The following is a 10435-nucleotide window of genomic DNA, read 5'->3' as shown; positions in this document are numbered from 1 at the left end:
TCATTTGTGTGAAGTGAAATATGACATGAAGTGAGAGAAAGCAATTGATATTAGATTTTTCACATGGAGGCGTTAGGTATTTTCTCAACAAATTCCCGTAAGACTTTGTCTGTATTGTCATGGGGATAATAATACTTTTTTAAAGGAATTGAATGGGAAAACAGGGGTGTACGACACTCTTCCTAGAGTGTTAGGTTTGCAGGCTTTTGCTCTACCCCTGCTCTAACACACCTGAATACCGGTACACGTACTTTTCCTGGCAACTCATCCACGTCGCTCTGGCCAACTGACGCTTCTTCTCCACCATGAGTCTGGATTTGCCTTCTCGACGATTTCTAGAATGCGAGCACATTCTGATTGGTCCCAGAAACAGATATAATGATGCTATCAACTTTAATACTCTTATTGGTTAGATTTGTTCTACGATCCAATAGCTGATGAATTTGTTTTGTACAACGCCCCTCATTTTGAAGTCCGTTTCAGATTGACTGAATGTATGTAGCGATCTATAGAGCAGCAGCATTAAAGTCCGGGTGAGTCATCAGGCAAACACTTGCTGAGCTGCACTGTAAAGGAATACTTTGCCAAAATCACAACGAGGCCCTTTATCAACTTCCCCAGAGTCAGATGAACTTGTGGATAACATTTTTATGTCTCTGTGTCCAGTATGAAGGAAGTTAAGAGATTTTTACAAGCCAATGCTAACTACATTGGCCTCAAAGTATTCATACCCCTCGACTTATTCCACATTTTGTGTTTATTTTATTTATTTAACTAGGCAAGTCAGTTAAGAACAAATTCAAATTTACAATGACGGCCTACCAAAAGGTAAAAGGCCTCCTGTGGGGATGGGGGCCTAGGATCTTTAAAAAAAAATATATAATATAAATATAGGACAAAACACACGAGAGACAACGCTACATAAAGAGAGACCTAAAGACAACATAGCAAGGCAGCAACATATGACAACATGGTAGCAACACAACATGATAACAGCACAAAACATGGTACAAACATTATTGGGCACAGACAACAGAACAAACAGCAAGAAGGTAGACTATAATACATCACACAAAGCAGCCACAAATGTCAGTAAGAGTGTATGTGATTGAGTCTTTGAATGAAGAGATTGAGATAAAACTGTCCAGTCTTGAGTTTGTTGCAGCTTGTTCCAGTCGCTAGCTGCAGCGAACTGAAAAGAGCGACCCAGAGATGTGTGCTTTGGGGACTTTTAACAGAACGTGACTGGCAGATCGGGTGTTGTATGTGGAGGATGAGGGCTGCAGTAGATATCTCAGATATGGGAGAGTGAGGCCGAAGAGGGTTTTATAAATAAGCATCAACCAGTGGGTCTTGCGACAGGTATACAGATATTACCAGTTTACAGAAGAGTATAGAGTGTAGTGATGTGTCCTTTAAGGAGCATTGGTGGCAAATCTGATGGCCGAATGCTAAAGAACATCGAGCCGCTCGAGAGCACCCTTACCTACCGATTTATAAATTATGTCTCAGTAATCTAGCATGGGTAGGATGGTCATCTGAATCAGGGTTAGTTTGGCAGCTGGGGTGAAAGCGGAGCAATTACGATAGAGAAAACCAAGTCTAGATTTAACTTTAGCCTTCAGCTTTGATATGTGCTGAGAGAAGGACAGTCTAGCCATACTCCCAAGTACTTATATGAGGTGACTACCTCAAGCTCTAAACCCTCAGAGGTAATAACACCTGTGGGGCATTCTTCTTACCAAACCACATGACCTTTGTTTTGGAGATGTTCAGAACAAGGTTACGGGTAGTGAAAGCTTGTGGAACACTAAGAAAGCTTTGTTGTAGAGCATTTAACACAAAATCTAGGGAGGGGCCAGCTGAGTATAAGAATATCATCTGCATATAAATGGATGAGCTTCCTACTGCCTGAGCTATGTTGTTGATGTAAATTGAGAAGAGTGTGGGGCCTAGGATCAAGCCTTGGGGTACTCCCTTGGTGACAGGCAGAGATAGCAAATCTTTGGACTTTATACACCGCACTCTTTGAGAGAATTAGCTAGCAAACCAAAGACCCCTCAGAAACACCAATATTCCTTAGCCGGCCAACAAGAATGGAATGGTCTACCGTATCAAAATCTTTGGCCAAGTCAATAAAATAGCAGCACAATATTGCTTAGAATCAAGGGCAATGGTGACATTATTGAGGACCTTTTTAAGGTTGCAGTGTCACATCCATAACCTGAGTGGAAACCAGATTGCATACTCGATAATACTATAGACATCATAAAGCCAGTCAGTTGATTATTGACAAGTTTTTCCAACACTTTTGATAAACAGGGCAAAATAGAAATAGGCCTATAACAGTTAGGATCAGCTTGATCTCCCCCGAATAAAGGACGAACTGTAGTTGCCTTCCAAGCAATGGGAACCTCCCAAGAAAAGAGAGACAGGTTAAAAAGGTTGGAGATGGGCTTGGCGATGATAGGGGCAGCAACCTTAAAGATGAAAGGGTCTAAACCATCTGACCAAGATGTTTTTTTTTGGGTCAAGTTTAAGGAGCTCCTTTAGTACCTCGGACTCAGTGACCGCCTGTAGGGAGAAACTTTGTAGCGGTGCAGGGGAAAAAGAGGGAGAAGCATCAGGGATAGTAGCATTAGAAGGGGTGGGAGATGAGGAAATGTTGGATGGGCAAGGAGGCATGGCTGAGTCAAATAGGAATCCTGACTTAACAAAGAGGTTTTTAAAGAGCTCCGCCATGTGCTTCTTGTCAGTGACACCCACATCATTAACATTAAAGGACATGGGCAGCGTTGAGGAGCAGAGTTTATTCTCCAGGTCATTAACCGTTTTCCAGAACTTCTTGGGGTTAGACCCACAGAGAGAGAACTGCTCCTTAAAGTAACTAACTTTTGCCTTCCGGATAGTCCGAGCGCACTTATTTTTCATTTGCCTGAACAATAGCCAGTCAGCCTGAGTATGCGTGCGCCGAGCCTTTTGCCAAGTGCAATTCTTGAGGTGGAGTGACTCTGCAAGATCACGGTCGAACCAGGGGCTGAACCTTTTAAATTCTCATTTTCTTTATGGAGGCGTGTTTGTTAACAATACCACTGAAAAATATCAAAAAAGAAGGTCCAAGCACTCTTCAACAGAGGGGATCAAGCTGATTCTATACCATTTTACAGAGTCCAGTTCATGAAGGAAGGCCTGCTCATGAAAGTTTTTTAGCAAGTGTCTATGACAAATCAGGACAGGTCGTTTCACTGAGCAGCCATCACGAACACAAGCTGTAAAACAGTGATCGCTAAGGTCATTACAGAAAACACCAGACTGATACCTATTAGGATTATTTGTGAGAATAACATCAAGGAGAGTAGCCTTTTCTGGGTGTTTGGAGTCATGCCTTGTGGGATTGGTAATAATCTGAGAAAGATTTAGGCAGTCCCATTGTTATAGCCCAAATAAATAAATCATTTTTTAAACACATTTTCATACTACCCTTTCATGACAAAGTGAAAACATGATTTAAGAAATGTTTGTAAATTTATTGAAAATGAAATCTGGAAATATCTCATTTACATAAGTATTCACACCCCTGAGTGTGAATGTTAGAATCACCATTGGCATTTGAAGGGGGTTCACCTAAGAGTCATGATAGGGGCTGTACCAAATGTTTGATGTATTATAATAATTGATTATGCTTATGTTGTATAAATAGAAGGGGAGGGGTTAAGAATATACAGTGCCTTGCGAAAGTATTCGGCCCCCTTGAACTTTGCGACCTTTTGCCACATTTCAGGCTTCAAACATAAAGATATAAAACTGTATTTTTTTGTTAAGAATCAACAACAAGTGGGACACAATCATGAAGTGGAACGACATTTATTGGATATTTCAAACTTTTTTAACAAATCAAAAACGGAAAAATTGGGCGTGCAAAATTATTCAGCCCCTTTACTTTCAGTGCAGCAAATTCTCTCCAGAAGTTCAGTGAGGATCTCTGAATGATCCAATGTTGACCTAAATGACTAATGATGATAAATACAATCCACCTGTGTGTAATCAAGTCTCCGTATAAATGCACCTGCACTGTGATAGTCTCAGAGGTCCGTTAAAAGCGCAGAGAGCATCATGAAGAACAAGGAACACACCAGGCAGGTCCGAGATACTGCTGTGAAGAAGTTTAAAGCCGGATTTGGATACAAAAAGATTTCCCAAGCTTTAAACATCCCAAGGAGCACTGTGCAAGCGATAATATTGAAATGGAAGGAGTATCAGACCACTGCAAATCTACCAAGACCTGGCCGTCCCTCTAAACTTTCAGCTCATACAAGGAGAAGACTGATCAGAGATGCAGCCAAGAGGCCCATGATCACACTGGATGAACTGCAGAGATCTACAGCTGAGGTGGGAGACTCTGTCCATAGGACAACAAATCTGGCCTTTATGGAAGAGTGGCAAGAAGAAAGCCATTTCTTAAAGATATCCATAAAAAGTGTTGTTTAAAGTTTGCCACAAGCCACCTGGGAGACACACCAAACATGTGGAAGAAGGTGCTCTGGTCAGATGAAACCAAAATGGAACATTTTGGCAACAATGCAAAACGTTATGTTTGGCGTAAAAGCAAGACAGCTCATCACCCTGAACACACCATCCCCACTGTCAAACATGGTGGTGGCAGCATCATTGTTTGGGCCTGCTTTTCTTCAGCAGGGACAGGGAAGATGGTTAAAATTGATGGGAAGATGGATGGAGCCAAATACAGGACCATTCTGGAAGAAAACCTGATGGAGTCTGCAAAAGACCTGAGACTGGGACGGAGATTTGTCTTCCAACAAGACAATGATCCAAAACATAAAGCAAAATCTACAATGGAATGGTTCAAAAATAAACATATCCAGGTGTTATGGCCAAGTCAAAGTCCAGACCTGAATCCAATCGAGAATCTGTGGAAAGAACTGAAAACTGCTGTTCACAAATGCTCTCCATCCAACCTCACTGAGCTCGAGCTGTTTTGCAAGGAGGAATGGGAAAAAATTTCAGTCTCTCGATGTGCAAAACTGATAGAGACATACCCCAAGCGACTTACAGCTGTAATCGCAGCAAAAGGTGGCGCTACAAAGTATTAACTTAAGGGGGCTGAATAATTTTGCACGCCCAATTTTTCATTTTTTGATTTGTTAAAAAAGTTTGAATTATCCAATAAATGTTGTTCCACTTCATGATTGTGTCCCACTTGTTGTTGATTCTTCACAAAAAAATACAGTTTTATATCTTTATGTTTGAAGCCTGAAATGTGGCAAAAGGTCGCAAAGTTCAAGGGGGCCGAATACTTTCGCAAGGCACTGTATATACATTATGAGGTTTAATATTGTTCCACAGTACTTTTCTAGGCTCTCTGCCTCTTATGAAGAAACTGTCTGAGAAATGTGTGTCTGTGAAGACAGAACTCTGCAGGGGAGTGTAAGAGATAAGAGATTAGTTAGACATTCCACTATAAACAACTTGGACATTTACTGCTAAGCTTTTAGATAGCTATATAAACAAGAGTTTTAGTGTTGAGTAGGTATGGTTTTGGTCTCATGGGTAAAAGATAATGACGTAGGCAGTGGCATCACTTGGGCTGGACTTCGGGTTTAATAAAATAACATGGGACCTTTTCTTTGATGCAGAACTTACTTGGAAACGTGTGTTATGTTCCTGTTGTCAACTTCTGTCTGCAATTGCATTAATAAAGGTTTTTTAATTATTGAATTAAAGATATTGTCATAATGCTAATTTCACCAATGATTGACAAGGAACAAGGAAACGAGGTCTCTGAATCTCTAAGAGCTTTGCACACCTGGATTGTACTATATTTGCACATGATTATATATTTTTAAATTCTTCAATTGGCTGTTGATCATAGCTAGACAGACCTTTTCAAGTCTTGCCATATACTTAAGTCGAAAGTGTAACTAGACCACTTAGGAACATTCAATGTCATCTTGGTAAGCAACTCCAGTGTATATTTGGCTTTGTGTTTTAGGTTATTGTCCTGCTGAAAGGTGAATTTGTCTCCCAGTGTCTGTTGGAAAGCAGACTAAACTAGGTTTTCCTCTAGGATTTTTCCTGTGCTTAGCTCTTTTCCGTTTCTTATTATTCCTAAAGAAAACTCTGTAGTCCTTGCCGATGACAAGCAAAGATCTAGGATCAGCTCACCTTGCTGAAATTCTAACATGAACCATTTAAGCATCGGCAATCATGAAACTGATCTGGGATCAGTTCTGACTAAGCGATCAATCTATTACCTTTTACCATAACATTATGCCGCCACGACCATGCTGGAACATATGAAGTGGTACTACTGTAAGTAGAATTTGCCCCAAACAACGCTTTGTATTCAGGACTTAAAGTTAATTTCTTTGACACTTTTTTGCAGTTTTAATTTAGTGCCTTGTTGCAAACAGGATGCATGTTTTGGAATATTACTATTCTGTACAGGATTCCTTCTTTTCACTCTGTCAATTAGGTTAGTATTGTGGAGTAACTACAATGTTATTGATCCATCCTAATTTTTCTTACATCACAGCCATTAAACTAACTGTTTTAAAGTCATGGTGAAATCGCTGAGTGGTTTCCTTTCTCTCCTGGCAACTTAAGTTAGGAAGGACACCTATATATTTTGTAGTGACTGGGTGCATTGATACAAAGTTTAGTGAATAACTTCACCATGCTCAAAGGGATATTCAGTGTCTGCTTTTTAAAAATGTTTTATCTACCAATAGGTGCTCTTCTTTGCGAGGCATTAGCAAACCTCCGCGGTCTTTGTGGTTGGATCCGTGTTTGACATTCACTGCTCAACTGGGGGACCTTACAATTATCTGTATGTGTGGGGTACAGAGATGAGGTAGTCATTCAAAACACATGTTAAATGCTATTATTGCACACGGAGTGAGGCCATGCAACTTATTTTTTACTCCTGAACTTATTTAGGCTTGCCAAAAGACAGGGTTGAAGAAATATTGACTCAAAACTTTTAAGCTTAGAATTTTTTATAAATTTTTTAAACGTTTCAAAAAATATAATTCCACTTTGACATTATGGGGTATTTTGTGTAGGCCAGTGACACAAAATCTCAATTAATACAGTTTATTTTCAGGCTGTAACAACAATGTGTAAAAAAGTAAAGGGGTGTGAATAATTTCTGAAGGCAGTGTTAGCACAATGACTGTAAGTCTATGGGTATTCGAAGTATCCCTTTAATTAGGGCTAGGCGTCCCGCTTGCGGGACAACTTCCGGTGACGCTGGAGGGCGCGCAATTCAAATAAATAATCATAAAAATTATGGATATTAAACATTTAGATACATACAAGTGTCTTATATCGTTTGAAAGCTTAAGTTCTTGTTAATCTAACTGCACTGTCTGATTTACAGTAGCTCTTACAGCGAAAGCATGCCATGCGATTGTTTGAGGACGGCGCCCCACATCAAAATATTTTTCCTCCGGCACAGGTTTCATAAATTCACAAATAGCGATTAAATATCCACTTACTTTTTGAAGATCTTCCTTTGATTTGTCATACAAAGGGTCCCAGCTATAACATGTAGTAAAATCCTTCTTTATATCCCAAAGTCTGTTTAGTTGGCGCCATTGATTTGAGTAATCCACTCGTTCAACGTTAGACTGCTGACACCCTGTGGAAGCCATAGGAATTGCAACCTGGGAGCTAGAATTCAGTATGCCCCTATACTTTTCATTGTAAGAGCATGGTCTCTCAAAAAAAACGATTAACCCTATTACAGGGGCTGAGTCACTGGCTTACTGGTGCTCTTCCATGCTGTCCCTAAGAGGGGTGCGTCACTGAGTGGGATGAATCACTGAAGTGATCTTTCTGTCTGGGTTGGCGCCCCCTGCGGGTTCGTGCCATGGGGGAGATCTTTGTGGGCTATATTCGGCCTTGTCTCGTGGTAGTAAATTGGTGGTTTGACGATATCCCTCTAGTGGTGTGGGTGCTGTGCTTTGGCAAAGTGGGTGGGGTTATATTCTGCCTGGTTGGCCCTGTCCGAGGGTATCGTCGGACGGGGCCACAGTGTCTCCCGACCCCTTCTATCGCAGCCTCCAGGGCTAGGATCAGTCTGTTATATCTGGAGTATTTCTCCTGTCTTATCTGGTATCCTGTGTGAATTTAAGTATGCTCCCTCTAATTCTCTTTCTCTCTGAGAACCTGAGCCCTAGGACCATGCCTCAGGACTACCTGGCCTGATGACTCCTTGCTGTCCCCAGTCCACGTGGTTGTGCTGCTGCTCTAGTTTCAACTGTTCTGCCTGCGGCTATGGAACCCAGACCTGTTCACCGGATGTGCTACCTTGTCCCGGAACTGCTGTTTTCGACTCTCTCTCTCTACCGCACCTGCCATCCCTAACTCTGAATGATCGGCTATGAAAAGCCAACTGACAGTTACTCCTGAGGTGCTGACCTGTTTCACCCTCTACAACCACAGTGATTATTATTATTATTTGACCCTGCTGGTCATCTATGAATGTTTGAACATCTTGGCCATGTACTTTTATAATCTCCACCAGGCACAGCCAGAAGAGGACTGGCCACCCCTCAGAGCCTGGTTCCTCTAGATTTCTTCCTAGGCTCCTGCCTTTCTAGGGAGTTTTTCCTAGCCACCGTGCTTCTACATCTGCATTGCTTGCCGTTTGGGGTTTTAGGCTGGGTTTCTGTATAGCACTTTGTGACTGATCGGCTGATGTAAAAAGGGCTTTCTAAATAAATGTGATTGATTGATTCAGCGTGTGGACAGCCTCCCCTGGGGAATCGCATTGTGGGAGGAAGTGCAGCTCGAGAAGGAGCTTGGCCGTGGCAGGTGGACATTCAGATTGGGGCCAGTGGACATGTATGTGGGGGTTCCCTCATCACCAGGGACTGGGAGCTGTGTGCCGTTCACTGCTTCCCCAAGTAAGACTACTTACTGCCTGTGGGATTGGTGGGGATCCAACCTGGGTTGTCTCAGCAGTTTATCCAGGTTTTATCATCTATTTAAGAAATATTGTCTGAAATATACAAAATAGTTACCTGGAATACTTCACATACACTACATGTCCGAACATCTCATTCCAAAATCATGAGCATTTATATGGAGTTGATGCCCCAACTTCCTAACCCCAGGGCACATTTAAACAATGCCAAAAACTTCAGTGATTACAGTGAACATTTAGGCTAGTTCTTGTATAGGATGGAGTGATTCTGAAGGGAGGAGTATTGTTGAGAAAGGGCTTTGTAGAGGAACAGAGGAGTGAATGAAAGATCAACTTAGTGGGTGTTACTTGTTCCTATTAAGCTACAGATCAGTAATGGGAGTAATCCTGAACCTGTCTAGAACCTGTCAATGCAAAACAGCCGGCATGCAAAGTTGACCTCAAGCAAATCACATCAAGGTTGTTGGTTTCTGGGCCAGTTGTATGAGAGGAGGGTAATTTACATTTAAGTCATTTTAGTCATTAAGCAGACACTTATCCAGTGCGACAAAGCCCCTATCAACATTCACAGTGAATACTTTTGTTTATATGCTACATTTGGTTCCAATTAATTATAGTTAAATGTGCAATAAAGTGTTGTGCCTAGGCATAGTCCTATTTAATTCAACCCTAGCTGTTGATGTAGGCAATAGATTAAAAAAAGCAGGGCTGCTATATCTAGCTTAGCTGTGGAAGAGCACACGTCTGCACGGTTTCACATTGTAAACCATAATAACTGCACAGGACGACGTACAGTACACCCTTAAACAACAGTTCAGTTCATTAACCTGTTGTGTTAGGCTCCGTTAGGCTTCTTAGCTAAGTGTGAAAAGAGGTTATGTATTCGTCCAAATGAGCAGGGCGAATCCGTGCCCGCACAGGCCTATCTTCAGCCACCACTGCTTGTGTCTTTGGCCCTTGGGGAGCCCACAGAGGCTTGGGCTCAGGTGGTAGTGGTGGAGGAGGGGCATCAGGTGGTTTCTCTGTATGTCTGTGTTGTACTTGCCCATGAGAGATGAGTGGGTATTTACATTCCATGAGGGGCTGGGACTTTCCTGAGGTGGCTGGTGTGCCAGCGTGATCGATTGCTCGGGATAAAGGTGGTGGGCCCCAGTTGTCAAGCAACCTGGAAAGGTTCTGACCAGATTGAGGCCATTTTGTTGCACCGCTGAGGCAGACTGATGTGATGAGAGATGCCGGTGAAACCTGTGTGGTGTTTTTGCTTGCTCTATAGTGCATTAGCATTTGGTTCAGGAACCGCACTAGCGGTTTGGAACATGCACCCATGGACTAGGTGTGCTCTGATGCCGTTCTTCAGCTTTTTGTTGACACTTTCAAAATAACTACTTGTTTTGTCACAAACTGAAAGAAGTGAACTATTTATCAACCAGGAAATGGCGGAGCAATTTCTGCATAGTGCATCTTTAAACTGAAGTGCTATACACT

This window comes from Oncorhynchus mykiss, chromosome 12, assembly GCF_057628025.1.
Source record: "Oncorhynchus mykiss isolate SJ-2025 chromosome 12, ASM5762802v1, whole genome shotgun sequence".
In the NCBI taxonomy this organism is placed as follows: Eukaryota; Metazoa; Chordata; class Actinopteri; order Salmoniformes; family Salmonidae; genus Oncorhynchus; species Oncorhynchus mykiss.
The sequence above is the reverse complement of the archived record's forward strand: the minus strand, read 5'-3'. Positions refer to the sequence as shown.